Source organism: Epargyreus clarus, unplaced genomic scaffold, assembly GCF_041222505.1.
Source record: "Epargyreus clarus isolate Ecla_fem2 unplaced genomic scaffold, WU_Ecla_fem_2.2 ptg000019l, whole genome shotgun sequence".
Classification (NCBI taxonomy): Eukaryota; Metazoa; Arthropoda; class Insecta; order Lepidoptera; family Hesperiidae; genus Epargyreus; species Epargyreus clarus.
Genome location: NW_027332227.1, coordinates 12,099,602 through 12,120,522, shown reverse-complemented (window position 1 = coordinate 12,120,522; position 20,921 = coordinate 12,099,602). Strand labels below are relative to the sequence as shown.

Sequence of the window (20,921 nt, the reverse complement as noted above, 5' to 3'; positions counted from 1 at the left end):
GGATTAACACGCTTCCTCCAATAATAATAATGATTTCATCCTTTCATTATGACTTTGATCGTTTCAAACCAGAATCGCGAGCCGCTACATATCAAATGGACTTTGTGATACAAAGAGTTAATCACCAAGTTAATCGTAATATAAATCTTGTGTTACCATGCTCGTACACTTACTCCGAAACTGGTGAACCGATTTCGATGTTTCGTGTAATATAAATATTTCGTTACAACTTGAAAGATTTCCCAAAGGAAATAAATTATCTATTCGTCGCATACGTAATTATATTTTTATTGTTTTTTATGTATGTTCAGCGATTATTTCACGATGCTACGACCGATCAGCATGATTCAAACCATTGTATGCGGCTCGTTTCACAGGGGTCCCACATTTTTAATGTTCGTAGGTATATAAAGTAAAACAAATTAAAGTAATTAATTATAAAGAAAAAACATTAATTTACTGTACTACATAATTTATTTTGTGAACTAAGATAAAAAAGATTAGTCCAGTTGGTAGTTCATATTATAATAATTACAAATATAAATAATATGGCTGCAAACGTTATTGTTAGTTATCATAAAAAATAAATTAGCATTTAAATGGTTACACTGCAAAATACTAAATAGTTATTTAAGTTGTTATTATATTAATTATAACTTAGTTCGTCTATAAATTTTGAATAACAAGATTCCTTATAATATGTTATTCACTATAGGGCCCCATTATGAAGATTTAATATGCTATTATTATATTCATATTCATACTCGTAACATCCCTAATATAGGTTAATTTCTAGTGTTTTGACGGATTAATAAGCTTTTTGTCTTCATTATAGCAGCAATGTAGCACTTCTGATTTTAGTCGAAAGGATGCAGTAGAAGAAAATTATTCGAATGAGTTGTTACATCACCTAGGGTATAATACAAAATATAGATAAATACTTTGTAATCACACAATTGTAATTAGTGTGACAGTGATGGGTTTTGCTTGATCTTTATCTCCAAAAGAAAATAACATGCGGAAAATATGAACCACCATAGAAAATACATCTGTCGTACGATTGATTATTCCGTGGAAATATCATATAATGTGTTCAGTTTTTATACGTACTCGTAAACAATTTTCCTCTTGCAATATGCGAACATACGTGTATTTTATCCGTAGGGAGCCGTGAAACGCATTGAGATGATTGTACTAATGGATTATATGAACGTACGTCACGTTGCCGATTATTACATATATCATACATGTAAATTGTGAACGTAAATATTTAATCTGTACCTACAATGTTTTTAAATTAGTTAAAATATATATTTATTATTTTAGGTGTTGCATAGAGGTTACTTATAGTACGAATTAGTTTGTATATACTAGTTCACGTAACTGTAATATATTATTTTCTTGTTTCCGCGGGACTTACATTTTCGGGGATAAAAGTTTACTATATTATTTTTCTTGATCTTAATTAGCTTTATACTTTTCCTTTGAAACCAGTCAGTCTTTTTAACGTTATTGAATGACACATGAGCACTTTTATACACACTTTAACTTGTGTAATAATATTATGCTATTAAAATCACATAGACGAACTACGCTTTGTGTGAGTGAGTATTTTATGGATATCGTAAAAACAGAAGATTATGTTTCGTATCATTTTTGTAAGATAATTTTACACAAATTTCGTCCTTTTACGGCAAAATATGAGACTCTTTCGAACAAATTTCAAGGCCTCAAAAATATTGAATTTCATACAATTCAATCGGTGGTGACGCAGGTCGTATTCAGAAGTCAACCATTCCACCACTGAGTGACTAATCACTCCGTGCCTCTTTTGAGCATGTTTATTTTTAAAACAACAGATAATGGACACTGAAGCGCTCTGTAAATTTCCTACTCACCTGTCATAGGAAGAGTACAAACATCACAAAATAATCCATCATGCATGGTTGACTGCGCAAATTTTGGCTCTATTTTGTTCGTAAACATAGATTGTCCAAAATGCTCTCTTCGTGGAATTTGCCTTACGTAGTACATAAATTTATAATTATAGTAGGTACCTTAGTAAGAAACGTTAAATAAAGATAATGTATGTTAAAGGGCAGATTTTAATGGATTGCATTTAAATAGATACCTACTACATGTTTAGTGTTTTTTATAAGATTGAAGCAGTAAACGAGCATGCACTCTGCCTGATGGTAAGTGGTCACTACCGCCCATGGATATCTGCAACCAACTCCATGTGGTCGGCTTCAAGTAGTGCAGGGGAACCTGAAGCCAGCCACGGATGCGTTGCCACTTCTGAGTGCTAAGATAATCGCTATCAACATCCTTATAATTTTGAAAATTAGAAATTCGTATCTGGGATTTGAATCGAATATCAAAAAAGTGGCCCGTATTTCATTTGTTTTATATTTAAAATAAGTAGTGTTGTCTATCTTAAATAATTTTATACAAAAAGGTTGCATATAAATAAGACTAACTGCGTTCCTAAATCGTCCGCATTGTTTATGAGAACATAATCATTTTTATGACATGAAACTGAATGGATAAGTGAGATTTGAATCGTCGTTTCAACCTGTCGTGTTTACAATAACGGAAACAGACCATTGTTAGCTAACCTTGATGTTTTTGCGTTATTTACATAAGCGTAGATTAATATTATGCAGATTCATTACTTATACTGAATATAAGTTTTTGTGTATATGCGTAAATCGACAATATGGTAAAGTGGTTCGGTTCGCAATACCGGTTTGGCTTGTAAAGAGTTCCGGGTTCGATTCGGGTTCATTTTTATGTACAGTCAATGGCATCTATAAATAGTATAGGTAGCATTTTTTATTGATAAAATAACTTTTTGTCAACAATCAACATTTGAATAAATTCATTTTCAGTATTGCAAAAAATATGCAAATTTTATTTAAAATATGCATTTCACAGTTTTTCGCTAAGCAAAGTAAGTGATTAGAATTGACAACAATATTCAATTTATTTCTAGTTTTAATTGAATGCCACCCATAATTTACAATCACATCAAAATTCTGAGTATAACCCAAATTCCGAAATTATTCAACCTACCTTGAAAGCAGATTGACGTCCCAAATAAACACCCTAAAATTAAGCTTTTAACAACCCCACCTAGATACAACCGACCTTGATTCGTCACGCCAGTGTTCTGTTATAGAATACAAAAACGTATAGAATCTGCTCTATTATATAATGACTTGTAGCCAGCACCCTTAGTATGAGTTTTTACGTTTTGACAGAAATGTCTGTTTTTTTTTTGTTTACGTATTTGCCTATACATTTCCAATTAGGGCCCCTAGCGGATTGTATCAGAACTGATTGGAATAGTCTGGGAAATACGTAAACAAAAACAGTTATTTTTGTCAGAACGTAAAAACTCATACTAAGGGTACTCTTATACATAGAATACAAAAACGTATAGAATCCGCCCTATTATATTAATATAATAACATGTAGCCAGTTTTGCACTTGACTACGATTGACTCTAACTACACGACTAGTAAATAGTTTACAGGAAAATGTAGCTGTTTTTTTTCGGTATTTGCGACTTCCATGGAACGAGCGAGTGATAGTAAGAAAGATAGTAGTAATTTTTTTGGAGGTGCCAAATATTTATATTTAATATAAACGTGGTACAAAATAAAATCTTAATTATAAGCTATTGCCCGTCAAAAAATTTGATTGTGGTCTGCTAATTAGATACACGTGACGAAACACATTGAATGTGGGTACCTACGTTATTATAAGCAGTGATAGCCTAGTGGTTAAGATACTTGGCGTCTCATTCGGGGGGTTCGAGCTTCAAATCCAATGCACGCACTTCTCAGTTTTCAAAGTTATATGATTATTAGAAATTAATTATAACTTGCTTAAACAGGGAAGGAAAAACTCGCAAGGAAACGTGCATGCCTGAGAGTTAGGGAAAAAAGAAAATTATCAAGAATGTGTGAAGTCTACCAGTGCGGTGGATGTACTAAAATCCTCATTCTGAGAGGAGACCCATACATAGTGGGACAGTAATTACAGTTGACGACGACCTAAAGTTAAGATTTAATTCAGAAATAAGTACCTATAATTTTCTTAGCAACAGAAATAATACCTTTCAACGTTGCATGTCGTAACTGTTTAATGAAATCAGCATGCATAAAGAATTTCTTGAGGAGCCAAGCAATTCCATTTATGTAAGGATCGCGGGTCAATTATTACAAATTGCATCAAGATTTACTTCCATGTTACTTGAATGATTTCCTACATTCTGTATGTAAATAAACTTGATGTATCTACATTAAGAGATGTTACTTTATAATGTACCATGTTGACGTTTGTGAATTTTGAAAATTAAAAAAAAAAATCGGAATATTTTAAGAATAATGAGCCAACTTTCCTATTTATCCAGAACAAAATATTCTATATCCCTGTCGAGACCCTCAACATAAAAAAAAAAGAATTTAGTCTCCGAAAATGGCTTTAAAATCGGGGAAAAACACCAACATTATTTATTACTTTAACTAAATGTTTATAAACTTTTTAATACTACTATTTAATACATGTTACAATTTTTACTTATGAAGTTATATCTCAGTTAAGTTATAACTTAACTATGACTTACTTATGGCCGTTAAATTTGAATGCATTGAAAGCGTAAAATCAAGTTTCTTGATTTTACGCATTCTTACATTTATATACCATGCATCCATTTATACCTCCATTACATATAGATAAAATAAATGGTAGTTCGTTAAAATGACAGCCCGTGTGTAGCTAAAGGCCACGTGGCTTAGATCCAGTAACATTTAAGTTGTAAATGAAACAGCCGGATGGAGGTCGCCCTCTTTCTCGCTCATTTAAATAACATCCAATGATTCGTGAATGAACTCTTGGCTGTATAATCGTCAGCGAAATTACTTATATATGTCTACAAAGTATGCCTACAATTGACTTATAGTGACTTATAATAACGTATTAATTTTACAATATACATATACAAACTTTAATAACAAAAATACTTTAATAACGTTTTCCACTTCTAAGTTATCCCTCAGGGGAAAGTGAGAAAAGCTTATCTCTACCTATGTTAACTTCATAAAAACTGTTCAGTGATTTATCCATAGATGTGTAAGAGTTTTTTCGCATTTCCAATATTATCGTAATATAATTAGTATTGTAATGAACCGTTGATTAAAATTATTACTTAATTGCATAGGAAAGTTCAGGTCGAAAGGCATTTTTATTTCACGCAAACATTTTCAATCTTACAATCTGTAAAGGTCTTTATAAACCAAACCCGTACATCCATTTATAACGGATATAAATGTCAAATAAAATATTTCTTATCCAACAGGTGTACCATAAATTGACACGAATATTGCGTACTGCATAAGACATACATTCTCGTTAAAGTTAAAGTTAAGCGTTCGAATAAATCACGCAGAGGAAAACATAGTTATTACGCCTCGGAAGCGGATGCTGTAAGTGATCAGATGATCCGCAATTAATACGGTAAGTGATAAATTATTTTATTATATCATTATGTCTTATGTATGAAATTATTTCTGAATGAAAAATGCTTTGTCATGTCTTATTGTAGGTTTGTATGCCAGAAATTATCTCACTGTTAGAAAGCTATATTATTTTTAATATGCTAAGTAATATTAGCGGCTATTAGGAGTCGGATGTTAAAAGCTACTCATAAGGTGTAACAAGATTTAACGGCTGCTATGCATCGATGATAACTGGAACTTGATAAAAGAGTGTTTAGTCGCCAAGTGGCAAGAAGCGCTTTCTAATAATGCGAAGAACAATTATTTTGCAATAAATCATGAAAATACAATTTACGTGAAGTGTAAACGTCGACCAAAGGGCGCTGAAAGAAATTCTCGGTCTTCCTTGATCCAGGGCTAGGGCCAACCCGGATATTCTTTGTGGCATTTTAGTATGATTTATTTAATATACGTGTTACGATAAATAATATCTATTTTATATAGTAACAAACTAGACTAAGATTAATCTGTTCGTTTGATTTGTATGACAGTATAACAGCACCTTTCGCCAAAACGCTTAACTACTTCACACTAGAAATATCTGTAGCAATAGTACCTTTGCCGTCTAGCCATAGGTATAGACTCTACCTCGACCTACAATCTATATGTTAATATTGCATTTGAGTAATACAACATATTATATTTTACAATACTTTCGGTAGGTCTGAGTAAGTAATTACTAGTTAAATTTATGTTCATTTCGTAGCCAAACATGTATTTTGTCTATAGTAGTTAAGCTTTATAAACTCATGCAATAAAGTAGTCTTAAAAATAGGCCCAAATTGTTCAAATTAACTCGTTCTCATAGCCGACTTTTCAGTACAAGGTGTATGTACTGACATTTAACCTTGTTTTAGACACCCTAATCGTAAGTCTAATTTAGGCTATCTATAAATCTGAAATATACGAATTATTAACAATAATATGTAAAGAACTTTCTAAATTAAAGTAGAGAGAACTGGATTGGGATTTTTGTATGAGCTTGATCATGTAGTATAATTAACATTGAATCCACTTTTACATATACACGTTTATACTTGCCTAATAAATAAAATATGTTTATCAGTTCCAATCAACGCAAACATCAAACTTAATAATATTATTTTATCATAAACTTCATAATGTTTATGGAGAATTTATGCGCAGAAATTGATGGTTTTATTAGTTTTGCAATTAATGGGATATGCTAAGTCGTAACATTGTGGTATAGAATCAACTAAAGTTACTTTATTCTTTTCTTACTTTCGCTTAGTTATTGGCTTATTATTATTTGTATCGAATTTATCTTTGTTTTGTTATTAGTTATATATCCTGTACTCCATTTTTTGTTTCCCAATATTCCTTATATCTTTAAGACGTACGTACCTTGACAGGAGGAAATCATGATATGATAGTTTGTAAAATAAAAGGAAAGTGCACAAACAGGTAGTGCGAACTATAAGACTTTTAAAATAAATGAAAAATACCTTTAGCTGGTTATAATAAACGATCATAAGTTACTCTCATGTTCAGAAAAATGTAAGTAATATTATATTATTGGTATAATCTATGTTTATCATTAAAACTTTCTTATTAACTTAACATTTGTCACAGTGTCATATGTCAGTCATAAAGAAATAAAATAATTATTTTAATCCGTAAAATCGTACACCATCTAGATGTGTATTTCGTCACATAAAATTGTCATAGAGGAGCGGATGTATATAATAAAACAGGCATACAGGTGTCGCGCGCGTCATTGATAGCGCAAGGTCAGGCGTAGGTCCAGTTCCATCTCATTGCGACCCATAGCTTTTTTATTTTTTATATGTGATGTAGCAAAAAGTCAGTGATAGCCTAGTGGTTGAAACTCGGCTTCTCGATCTAGGGGTCCAAGGTTCAAATCCCAGGCACCAGAGACTTTTCAAAGTTATGTTAGTTAGTAGATTAGAAATTAATTATAATTCGCTTTAACGGTGAAAGAAAACATCGTGAGGAAACATACACATTGCACAACTGAAAGATTAAAAAAAAACATCTCGAAGGTACCAATATGAAGTCCTTCTCATTCTGAGAGGGAGACCCGTGCCCAGCAGCGGGACAATAGTCGGTTGACGACGACGACGAAGTATCTCAATAATTACTTAAATTACTAAAAAACTAACAGTTTATTTTTAGTGGCAATCAATCTGATAAGGATTATTCGCAAATACGACAGGAGATTAACCTACGGTTGATCATTGGATACGTTGCTATCCTTAAGACTATCACAATGCCTAAAACCTCTTTAAACTAGAAATATGAAGTTTAAATTTCCATTCAGGTAGAAGTTGTAAATAGTATCAGCAAAAGGCATTGTAAATACTTGTACATTACATACAAGGTTAAAGAAACTGAAGTTGTATAGATATCTATATTCCCTTAGGTATAAAAACCTTATTATCGAGAAGTCATAAATAAAGTTAATACATAATTTGCACAGTATTGGTTAAATTATGCATTAAAATTGTTTAATGTTGTTAGGTATGTTCGCAGCTTTATTATACACATCTAATCTTTACCTTTGCAATATCCTATCAAAACAATAATTGGGAAAGTGTGAATCGTATTCCGTACTCGGAGGGTTCCGTACCACCAAGATTTAATTTATTTTTATGTTTATAGTCATGGAAGCAAATTTATTGTTAATATTTAGGTTGTCTATTACGGTTCAATAAATAAACTGATAATGCTCTCTGCATTGTCGGTTTATAATAGCAGTTTTTTGTATTTCGACTTGTACTTGTTCTTGTATTTTCTACATTTTATATGTTAAGTATTTGTTGTTAGAGCGACCACAGTAATACATATTAAGGTTCAGAGCCCTATTAGGTACAATTAGACAGACAGCGAAGTCTTAGTAATGGGTTTCCGTTTACCCTTTAGTTACGGAACCCTAAAAAGGGTCATGTCATGCAATCTTTTCATAAACACCTTTAGTTATTGGGCATCAAAATACAGATGTAATCGGAGACTGCGATAAAGGCTGCTATGCGGAATGATAACGTCCCCTCCTCATATAATTTCATCCGGCTTTATCACACCCGACAAGGCCACGTCGCTCGATTGCACTCGTAAACATTTCGCGAGGTTACCCGTTATGTGTATTGCTTGTCACCGATCTAGATTTGCAGATCTCTAGCTTGAAAATTGTATATACTTCCCAATATAAAGGGTGATTTTTTGATAAACTATCTGCGTATACGAATTTTAGTGCTTAAAGAAAAATAATATATTTTTAACCGGTACTCTACGTGATATTTAAAATTGACAACATTCAGTATAATATAAATTATATAAAAGGGCCTCTCCAGACAATCTCAGATAAATAAAATCGCCACAAAGTACAAAAAATATATAATTTTTTGAAATTTTCTTGTACCTTATTCCAAAATATTATATTAATTATTTTAATAGGTATATAACTAGGTTTTCTAGATGTCCGCGAGAAAATCAGTAAGCAGTAGAATAATTAGTCGTAGTTTTAGTTTTACCCGATTGTCATATACAACCTAATCATATACAACCATATACAACCTAATTTTATTTAATTGAATAATTTTTGTCTGGTTTTAAATTCATCAATTTAATTATGTATTTTTTTTAATTAATGAATTATATTTTTAATATTATTGAATTATGACATGCAATTGTAATTAATTATAATATATTTTACTTACGCTGTTTGGCAAGATGTCGTCACTCATAATTGTACTGTCACTTAGCATTTATAAATTATTCAATATTTTATGTAATGTATGAAAAAGTGAACAGTATGTTAGTGACAATATTTTTTAAAATAAAAATAAATAATCTCACGCTTAACCATTGTTCATTATCATATTATTTCTAATTACTCGTAACACCGAAATAATTAAAGTACTTTAACAAGCATGATGATTACATAATCGACAAGTAAAACCAAAACAATTGTAGCGAATGATTAAATAATTAAAAACAGTAAAGATATCAAGCTGCATTGCGTGTGACTAATTATAAATCACGTTACTAAATACTAGTCATAAATGGCTCAGAATTGCTTATTCGTGTATTATTAAACGTCTGTTTTGTTCGAGAGTTTCCAAGTAGACTCATACTTAATCAGTGTATCATAGAATATGTAAAAAATAGAATCCAATTACAAAAATAACACTTCCTAGTGATTTAAATGTATTTAAACGTGTAAAATATATTTTAATTCGAATTCATAATTATATTATCTTTGATTATTGTTATAACGTTAACAGTATTTCCTGTTATCCTTTAATCCGTACATAAAATTTTAAAGTAGGATAATAATAAAACTCCAAATTAATTTAATCTTCTAATTCAAACAACTCAATTGGCAAATAGGCCAATAAAACCTGACACTATACTGGTACATTATAATTACAAGCCATCCAAATATTACTATAAGTAGTCAATGCTTATATAATTCACGCATTCCAGTAATGATTACTAATAATATGATAATCCTTGTAATTTCTGTTTATCTCAATGAAGCTAATAAGTACATGAATTAATTTTATAACTTAGATTTTATGGCTATCCATAATTTATAACATCAAAATTATGTCATGAGCCATAAAAAACATAAAACTAATTTTATAAGGTTTACCTTCGTAATTAGTCACTAATTATAGAGTTATTTAACTACCAAAGATCACATAAACTTAATCTAGGTTAGTATAATCTCAAAATAATTGCCCGTTTTAAAATTATCAACACGAGAATCTTAAATAATTCCATAGAACCATTCAATTATGTTATAAACATGGTATTATTCGTCTCTTCTTAATAATATTGCGTAATAAAGAAGTAATAAGAATTTTATTAAATTCATATTATTATATCATTATTTCATACTACGCAGATAGTTATGCCATATAATATAATGTGTTCCCGTACATGAGTCTCGATTGAACTACGTACTAATTTTAATTTTTAAAATTTTTACCTATTTATTATTATTTATAATATAGGAGAAGCAAAGATACAGTCTACCTTTTTATAGGTGATTACTGTCACCCATAGACATCTGTAATCAACCTCAAATAAGATTAGGGTCCTAATCCGGATATGCAACGTTACCGAAAATGTTAACGAAAACTTAGCTAATAAGTAATATATAGCTAGTAGCTAATAAAGCTAGCTAGTACCTGATATACTTGCGTATTAAACGAATAATATTGTAGGATCAAGTAGAAAGGACTACTAGGTTTAAAATTGTATACTTTTAAACAGGCAGACAGAGAAAAAAACAGTTTTATTGTGCCTATTTTTAAGGTGCGGTTGAACTTTAAACATCATGGCGAGGCATTAGGTACAAAGTCCTCGTTTTGTTTTTATTCACTATAACGTCAAGTGACAATGTTTATTCTATATGAGTACGATTTCCAGGAATTAAGGACTTAGGCCTTGAATTCGAACTCTGAACTGCTAAGATCGGAACAACGTTAGGTGACATAATATAATGTATGTTGCTTAACATATTAACTTAACTTAACTAACCTAACCTTAAGGACTAAGGCCTACTTGCGGTGAAACCTTTGCCTTTATACTCCTTAACAATGTGACCACATAATTATGCAGTCACTTTCAATGTTTTCCTACGTTCGTCCTTCAGGATTTCCTTTCAGTGCAGCTCTGAGAGGAAAATTTATACTTCCGCGATTTACGTACAAGGGACACGTCCTACCACTAACGAGTAACGAGTGTATGTACTAAGCGTTTGAACTCTTATTTGCCTACGCTATTCCCCTAATTTCGATAAATATGTAATAAATAACTCAATACTAATCGAACTATTCTGTATAATATACAAACCATAAAAATTTATTGAACGAGCGTGCATATGTTTTAATCTTACTAAATTATAATTTTATCTTAAAATAAATTACGTATGTGTTTAAAGAAATGACAATTATATTGTTTAAGTAACTTACGAAATACTTCGAAAATATTAGAAGAAGATTTAGGCGAGAATCGCTTACAACTTACCACCGCTCGGTGGGAGAAGGTATTAACTTGACTCACCAACTTCAATCGGGATGACATCTGTTGTCAGCTGGACGACAACTGACACGTCATACGTGTCGACCTCCAGTTTTCCTTCCGAAGTGAATCGTCAAACACTTTTCATCACTCGCGTCACTTCATCACTTCACTGCACTTATCACTCGAAGTGGTCACTTTGCACTGCAAATTTTTCCTTAAATTCCTTCCACGTGTTTGAATTACTTATATTCTACTATCAGTAAATTTAAAAATATTTCTGACGGAAATTCTGTGATTGATTATATTATTCGACCTTAAGTTTGCTTGACATCTCAAATATTTTCCAATATCACGTGTAGCTTACAACAGCGAGGTTAAAAAAGTCAGATAGATATTTTATTTTAGGATGATGCTTTTTTATACTTAAATTAATTTTATTATTAATTTAAATTCATATCTTACATGTCTTGGAAAATATAAATATATTAATTTTTTTACGAAAATGTAAATTACTGACAAATCACTCTATGTAGAAAAACAAAAACAAACTGAATAATTAAATAGAATAATAAAACCACAGGAATGATATTGTCACTAAAAAAAATAATTATCTTTCTAGTAGATAATAACACTTGATCTTTGTTATTACACTGATAAGTATTTAAAGGAAAATCTACTCTTTTATCATAGCAATTCATCACAGTGTAGTCATAACAAGATACGTAAACATACAGTTAAAAAGATTTAACTGCCTTGAAACTATTATCCTGGAAATCTTTTATTTTTACCGTAAAATACATGAATAAAGCACTTTGTAAACATTATAACAATGTCATTAGGCTGTTTAATTGTACGTAATATTTGAAGGACATTGCCGCAATGTAACAAACAACATAAAAAGAATACTCTTTATCTTTTTAATTGTAAAAAGAAGTAAAAAGTTAAAAGTTGAGAATAATGTTCAATGAATTAATTGTACGACAAAAAGTTGTATGAATCTTTATTTACTTACCGAACTATGAGAGAAAAGGGATTTGAGTGAAAACTAAACGACAACTATTGAAACGTGAAATGAGGATGCAGTTTGACTGATGTCACAGTTTTAACTAAATTCTAATAGAACAAGAATCCTACCTGAATTAGAGGAGCCGTGTTGTATTTTCTGAGGACTAATACGTAATCCTTACCACACAATTCAGACCAGAACACTGTTAATACTGTTATTATAAGGCAGAAATGTGTGGCTCTACCGCCATCGCAGTGGAACTACACTTATTGAATACCTTAAAATCATGACATGCAAAGCATCCGCGTGACTCGTCACATGATGAGTTAAACTTCAGGCGAGATGATTTAAACTCTATCATTATTTTAAAAAAATAATGAAAATATCTAAGATAACTTTCCTTAATGAGTTATTTAAGGCAGTGCCTTAAATAATGAGATGAATGAGTATTTTCTTGCAATATGTAAAAGGAGAAAAACTACAAATAATATCACGCGTTAGTCAGTAATTCATAATTTTTTGTTCCAATATCATTGATTGACAACTTTGTAACTAGTAAATTGAACGGTTATTTTATCTGTACACGTATTTAACCACAGTGACCTCTCACAACTAGCTACGATGAGAAATAAATAAAAAAAAACGTTAATGAACTTGAAGCAGTCACGTCAAATTGTTCTCTTGAAAAACGTGTCGCAAAAACACATATATTTAATCTTATCTATTGTAAATGTGGAGCGAGCAATAATAACGTTGTTTTATTAAGCGCATTCCCCGTAAATTACTGAATTGTTCGCTTTTGTTTTTCTTTTATTTTATGGCGTATTATGTTCAAGTTCGTATGATCAATAACTAATGCATCGAGCCGTGGAGTCATCGGGCACGTGACGTGGAAAATACGACGAATCTCCTTGAAAGCAGATGAAAAAACATCGAACCTATGAACTGGAACAATACAACTGTCTTACGACTACACTTTGATGGAAGTGAAGCAGCGAATGAATTTGATTCAGTCAAATCATGGAAATACGGAACTAGTTCTAGGGCAGTGTGTGGTTTTCTTCGTCGTATGATAATGACTTTTACATACTTCATTAGATGGATCTTATAGATCTGCTTCTCAATGCGATATAAATATCAATCAACGACTTCGACTTAATTATCAGTTGCTTACACAAGTGCTTCGACGTTAGCAAGTCAACTCTTAACGGTTATGATCCTGCTTTATATCCTTAGATGCACTAACACTGCAATCCTACACTGTAATGAACATCACACTCAATATTAACATAATTAAAAACCCTGTATGTATTTACGTTAACGCACACCCGCATTACATTAGTTCCACATTCCTGCCAAGAAAAATACGTTACACGACAGGCTAATTGAAATGTTATTTCCGCTAATCTGTACTCGTTTTGTGTTGTTTGCGCTAAAATGCTTCACATCTCCAATCACCATAACAATGATCCCAGAACAATAACTGCAGATAACGCGTTAAATACAAAGGTATGAATATTCATGTTAAAGCATAACGAATGGTCGGAGCCGCTACTGAAATCTAAGTTAAATCGGACGTCAAGCAAACTCACAGGTTGATTCGCGCGCGATTTGCACGTCGCAATGTCAAGATCACGATTGATAAGGGTGTGCGGTTAGCACCCTTCGAAACGTCGTCGGTCTCTTTCTGGTCGAGGAAAGGGAAAAAAGACAAAAGTTTAGAACACACGATAAGGCACAAAACGTATACAATCGGCGATTAGTACCTGCGAGGTACGCGCGTGCGGTTCGCCCGGAGTGCGTCGCTCGAATGCCGTCGTCTCGTCCATTGTTTACAACGATAATTACATTTTCGTTTCGATCGAGTTTGCGGGTCGAAGGCTTCGTCGCGGAAAATCTGGCCGGTGTCCACTCGTCACGAACGTCACTGAGCTGATAGCGAAGCGTGCAACAACTGCAGTTATCTTGCATTTAAGCGTACAGATGCAATTTTGATCATTTGGCTCGTTCAGTGCAAAGTTACACTTGTTTTAAGTTGCAATAAAATCTAACTAGCTAATAACTACTTTTTAAGCATTTTAGTATCATACTTAAATGTTTCCTTCGTAATGACTACCTACATTTTGAAAGTTGGAATTAAAATTCAATATGAAAGACAAAAAATGTTTGATTAATAGCCTCTAAAAACATAAAGTGTTCATTATTGAAATGAGGGTGAATGTACCGCTTTTGTAAAGATACTATTTTTACAAAAATATATTTTTCCCGACGAACAGAATTAATTTTGTGTTTTAAGGTTTAAACAGGTTTAAGTGTTTCGTTTGCAGAAGGAAACTCGCAAAAAAAAATTATAACCCACGCGTTCGTCAGAAAAATGTGTAATTTGCAAATTAATCACTTAAATTAATGGAGTAAACGGATTTGTTTCATATTGTGGTAATAATAGAAGTTGTTGGATTTAATTTATTGAAGTTACACTTCTTTTAACATATTAAGTAGGAAAAACTAATTGGAGAGGATATTCAGCAAATAACGGAAATGTTACCAATTACCGAAGTTTCAGGATGGAGAGTATTGTAATTAGATTTTAATGAAAACACAAATATAAAAACAAAAATTAAAATCTCAGTAGGTTCCTACATTTTACTGAAGACGTATGTCAACTAAGAGCCACGTAAAAATATGCCAAAATAAATTGAGCTAATATCCGCGCCATAAAATTGCCACATGCTTATAATAAGCATAAAATTTGTTACTTAAACTATTGTGTGTATAACCTAAGGTACATACGTCCGTACATACAACTTTTGTATATCCATGTATCATGCGAAGTGCAAACACGGTTTAGAGACTGATAAGCATAAGGACATCCGTTTGTGCTTTGGTAACAATGAGTTCGTTCCGCGATGCGCGCATATAATTGACCCGTGAATTAACAGGTGTCAATTGGCGATTTTCCAGCTCTTTGTATAGAATGGCGTAGTTCTGTTTAGGCTCACCACGTTCAAATGTTTGCCCAAACCGGTATGTGGTATTGTATAAAGGAGAATGAACGGTCAAGTGGTGCAGGTATACAGCTAGTGGGCTTTGAATTCAAGTCCCAGGAAATTCGATTCCCAGATAAATACACATGGTAGACTAAATTTGTCTATCATTTGGAATGATAGGAATATACCTATTAACAAGATGAAAAAAGATGATAGAGACTAAGTTTACACACAAAAAGTTATTTACAAAGCTTTAGACTAAAAAAAAGTGTTTATTGTTACTCAAATACTTAAAGATGGGTACATTGATCTCGTATATTTTTCTAAGGCTTCAATTATAAAATCGTTGGTGGAACTTAAGTGCATATTATTTTAATAAGTCGTTTCATACATTGTGACTCATATAAAAATCATAAGCATATAAAAATGTCGTAAGCACTTGTCTGGAGTCAATTAAGCAAGAAAGAGTTTTATCATCTTTGAACAAACTTAAAGTAAGAAAGGTAAATTAAAGTAAATGTTTAAAATGAGGGACATTATAGGGTCAGTGACTTAGTATAAAAATAAATTATACAGTTAAACAAAGCTTTGAAAAACGTATGTAATGTTCAGACTAATAACATTTGTATACAGCACGCTACCCCAAATGACTGTGACAGTCCGATAAATATTCAGTATTCACTAATATATTTCTATCACACGGAATGCTCGAAATATCAGATAGAATAATTGTCATTAACATTAATTAATGACAAATTTAAACCGAATAAAAAATAAGAGAGGGACATAAAAAATAGGTAGTTTTAATACCAAAGTGAAAATGTATGTGCCATCATGAAATTCATTCATTTTCATGAAAATGACAAGGTCAAAGGTCATAAGCTCTCGACGATCTCTTATTATTAGTTTAAGATTTGGGATTAATATTTTGTGGACACATTTTTATTTGTAAAAATTAATCAAATTTAAAATAGTAAATAGTCAACATTTTAACAACGTGCATGGCAAAATCGTCGCGGTACAAATTACATTAATTTTATATTCACAACATTTGAGGAGGTAGTTCATGTCTTTCTTTTTACTTCTTTCCTTTTATACAGTTTAAATTATATAAATAGTTTCATGGTCCTAATCGTAAACAGCCTATACAATATCTACACTAATATTATAAAGAGGAAAACTTTGTTTGTTTGTTTGATTGTAATGAATAGGCTCAAAAACTACTGGACCGATTTTAAAAATTCTTTCACTATTCGAAAGCTACTTTATCCACGAGTAACATAGCCTATATTTTATATGAAATATATTTGATAAATAGATTTTGAGGCGGTACAAAGTTTGCCGGGTCAGAGAAGAAAGCACTTCAGATACACTTGGGTAAAAACCGAAGCTAAGCTAAGCACTGCACTCACAATAGGCACAAAGTTGCATGATGAAATTTAATTCTCAGTTCAAGCACTTGCGTAAGGTATACGAGGATAATAGACTAAGTGAAGATGCAACACCACCAATACAATTATGTATCCTTATGAAAGAAGTGTGGTAAGGTGTATCTTGTCTTAAATATTATGTATGTACACTGTTCAGAACAGGTACTCATTGACTTACACTTAGTCCTTAGGATTAGCGGTAGACAAGTGCAACCCAACTTTTTTATGATATTCGATGTAGTAAACGAGTATGAGGTCTAAGACCTAATTGGTCTAATGATGTCGTTTATGGACATATATAATACTTAATCTTTATCTAGAAGAAATTGGTCACAAATGCGTTATTACTCCTGAGGACTAAGTACCCTACCTTCTCAAAGTCTCATATCGTTAACTCCATCCCAAAGGTTTTCTGGAAGAAATGGCTTCTTAGCCACAATACTGTCTTTTGTATGCTGTCTCTTATGTCATTTTATGTGTTTCTTATGTTTGGTGGACAAATAAAGAGTTCTTGTTGTTGTTGTAGTTCTGCTTTGTTTTCGTGAATTATAATCAAGTATGCTCACGCTGCAGAATTCCTGATATCTAAACTACATGCATTTTTATCATGCACAGAATATGCTCTAAAAATAACGATAACACAATGAAATCCGATGCACAGTTGAACTGTACATATGGGCACGGTTCATAAGCGACATTCGTCTAAGAACTTGTCTTGGGAGATGCAAATAACAGATAAATATTCAAACACCTGAATTCTAACCTTCGTGAAACAAAGATCAAGTGGCATTCACGCCCTGTGGCTTTGATAACGAAGGTGAGGGCAATTGAATCCTGCTTGTAAGTCGAGATGCCTACAATAGAGACTAGTATAAGCATGCGGGGATGCGCGAACTTTCTGACCTTTCTTCAAATTTCGCCTATTTGGCTTATAAGGATTAGCTTAATTTCCTTGTGTTATTTTATTGTTTTTTCATGTTTTTTTTAAAATAAATAAGACTTTTTAAACTTATGACGTTCGTTAAGATTGCTTGCATTGTAAATATCGTGACACGCGTGCACTTTGAGACAAGTAAACAAATAACTAAAAACAGAGAATAAATTGAAATTAGTTATTGATTACTATTTCGACGTAAAGGAACCTAGAACCATTTGCTTTTCAGTCCGGTATGGTAACTGCACCAAAGGTACGAGTTATTTAATCCAATAAGGGAAAATAATTTTCAGTCAAATCTAGCTTCCTTTTAGCTTAAATTAATTTTAGCAATCCTTGAAGGCGTATCTGGAAGTGTATATAATTTTTGTATCTATTTTATACATTCGCAGAATTTGAGTAGAAACCCAAAGATTAATGTTTTTACTAGTCGCTTATATTCTTTCCAAAGAGACATATTTATAACTATGAACATTTACAGTCCCAAAAGCTTAATTGAGTTTAGCTACTGCAGAAAAAACAAAGAAATGAAATGATCCTAAAATAAGGGATTGCTCACATCGTATGAATCACAATGGTAATAAATGAGTCGTCACGTTTGTTTCAGCTAGGTACAATTAAGTTAATGTAATTTTATTATTGCAGTAGGTACATTGTAGTACTATCTACTATCTACTATCCATATTCAGATTTTTTTTTAAATATTTCAAAAGTGCAATAACCTAAATTAAATTTTAATTTAGTTACGCAAAGGTATGTGAGGAAAGAAAAATACAGATCTGTATGGATGTATGGAGCGTTTTTATGTAGTCCTAAGGGTCCACAACGTATCTGTGATGGACCTCATCTAGGACTCTTGTTCAATTTGCCCCTAACCAACAATAACCCCTTTAAACCAGATGAAATACTGAGCTGCTGTTGTAGAGAGCTGTTGCCATTGCATACATTAATTTTTGAAGGTGGTAGAACCCTTTGTGATTCGACTCCAGCGGCACCACCACCACACTTATTTCTGCCTCACAACAGCAGTGCTAAGCGCCACTGTGTTCTGGTTTGAACGTTGTGGTAAAAGAGACATACATTTTCTAGGCGTTCCAGCTTAGTCCTCAGTTTTAGCTACGCATCTGTGGCCGATCTCAGGTAGGAATATCTAATCGTATCTGGGGTTGATTACAGATGTCCATGGGCGGCAGTAGCCTCTTACAATCACGTGGACTGCATGCTCGTCTGCTACAATAATGCTAAACAGCATAAAAATAGTCAAAATAAGTATAACAAACGGACAAATCATCTAAAAATACATGATATTTCATACTACGTAGAAGTTGTAGTGATTTTATCTACGTGTGGATAACCTCAGAAGTCAATAGGACTCGTGACGAAGGAATGAGTTGAGCAAACTAAGCCGTTTTATCATTTTAACACCTCTTTATCATCTAAGCCTGTAAATACGTATTAGTACATGTATATTAAATGATCGGTATGTGAGCCCTTGGTGACATTAGAAGAGATCAATGTTTATTTTATTCTCCAATCGTAGTATTTTTTGTTATTATAATTAAAAATAATTATATAAATAAAAAAATGTATGTTTAAATATTTCCCATGTCACTCTCATAATTTAAAATAATCCAGAGACACCTCATTTTATGTTATTTTTTTTCCTTTGGTATGGTCTACAGAACAAACGGGTCTTCATACATACGAGTACACAATGAAATACGTACATACGCTACAAAAACAGAATTCTCTGGGAATAAAAGGGAGTCAATATACTCTTTTAATATATAACTCAAGAGAAGCTCAAAGCTCTACATAGATGTTTTTCAGTTCTCAGCAACTCTGGTTATGTCCACAAATTGGTGGTACCTTGAATGAGTTGGTTAATTTACCTTATTTAGTTACATAGAAACCTCTCTAGCTATTCCTTATATCTGTTGTAAAATTTGAATACTGATTTGATTAACATTAAAAAAGGATTTCTGAAAATTATTCGCCTATGAGCGCAGTCTTGATTCATGATTACTGAATCAAAATTCTAAGTCATTCGCCTGACTAACAATTAAGTGATCTCATAATTCGTCTAAATAATAAAAAAAAAACATACTGGAAATACCATTGTTTAAACACGTTTGTAGGTGTGTACATACACATACTTAATCGTCATGTTAGTTTAGTTTTATTAACAACGTAAGTTTGCGGTAGCGGTAAGGGTGATACACACAAAGGGTGATAAACACACGAGAGACAGTTCGTGTCGGTGACTCTTGCCGACGTGGGCGGTTATTGGCGACAGGTGACGGCAGTTTCTGGCAACGGGCCTGTCGAAGACCGTAGGCGACGATCGTCAACTGTCAAACGGCGACTTATCGGTGGTCTTTCGTAGGCAGTCGGCGACGGTTATCTAATTACCTCCCTTAGCTCACTCTGGTAGCAATGCATCTTTCACCGACCTGTTATAGAACTTCGAACTTATTCGCTATAATAAGTATCTATGAATGACAGCGACTACCCTAAAGTGATCTGCATTTTCGTTTCCTGCTATAATACCATAAATAAAACTATTTGCATAAACATAAGGAGCTATGAGTCAATCCCGTGACAGATTACAGTAATACCCACTGACTCAAGATACATCGGTTAAAACGAGCGGCACCGTCAGGATAAAAGGAAGATTTGTGCAAAAAGAAGTATTAATGCATTAGGGATGTGGTTAGATGGAAATACCGTGAATGAAAAAGTTGTAAGTCAATAGGGTTGTGTTTTCATCAGTAGGCATTAGACTGTTCTTAAAAAATGAGAATTGAGGACCTAATTTTTATTCCTTAATTAGCAACTTAGAAAAAGAAGGTACTATGTTCGGTTGTGTATTTTTCATGATAGAGACCAATATAAAAAAAAGTATAATGTTTTTTTTTAAAATGTTTAAAATTACTTAGACTTTATTGGAAAATTACTTAATTATCGTAAGTACATGTTTGTGAC

The 20,921-nt window shown here is 32.3% G+C and overlaps 2 protein-coding genes across 3 annotated transcripts in view; one reads left to right on the top strand and one right to left on the bottom strand.

Annotated features, from left to right (window-relative positions):
- Positions 1–20,921, top strand: part of LOC140750240 (uncharacterized) — a 343,727-nt gene that overhangs the window by 164,258 nt on the left and 158,548 nt on the right. The window lies entirely within an intron of this gene.
- Positions 1–20,921, bottom strand: part of LOC140750246 (uncharacterized) — a 281,508-nt gene that overhangs the window by 172,133 nt on the left and 88,454 nt on the right. Inside the window, exon 1 of one of the 2 annotated variants that reach the window (XM_073083682.1) lies at positions 11,619–11,836. The exons of the other annotated variant lie outside the window; for it this stretch is intronic. The gene's annotated coding sequence lies outside the window, so the exon portion shown is untranslated. Of the gene's footprint in view, positions 1–11,618; positions 11,837–20,921 lie in introns of those variants that run through there. 2 annotated transcript variants of the gene reach the window in all.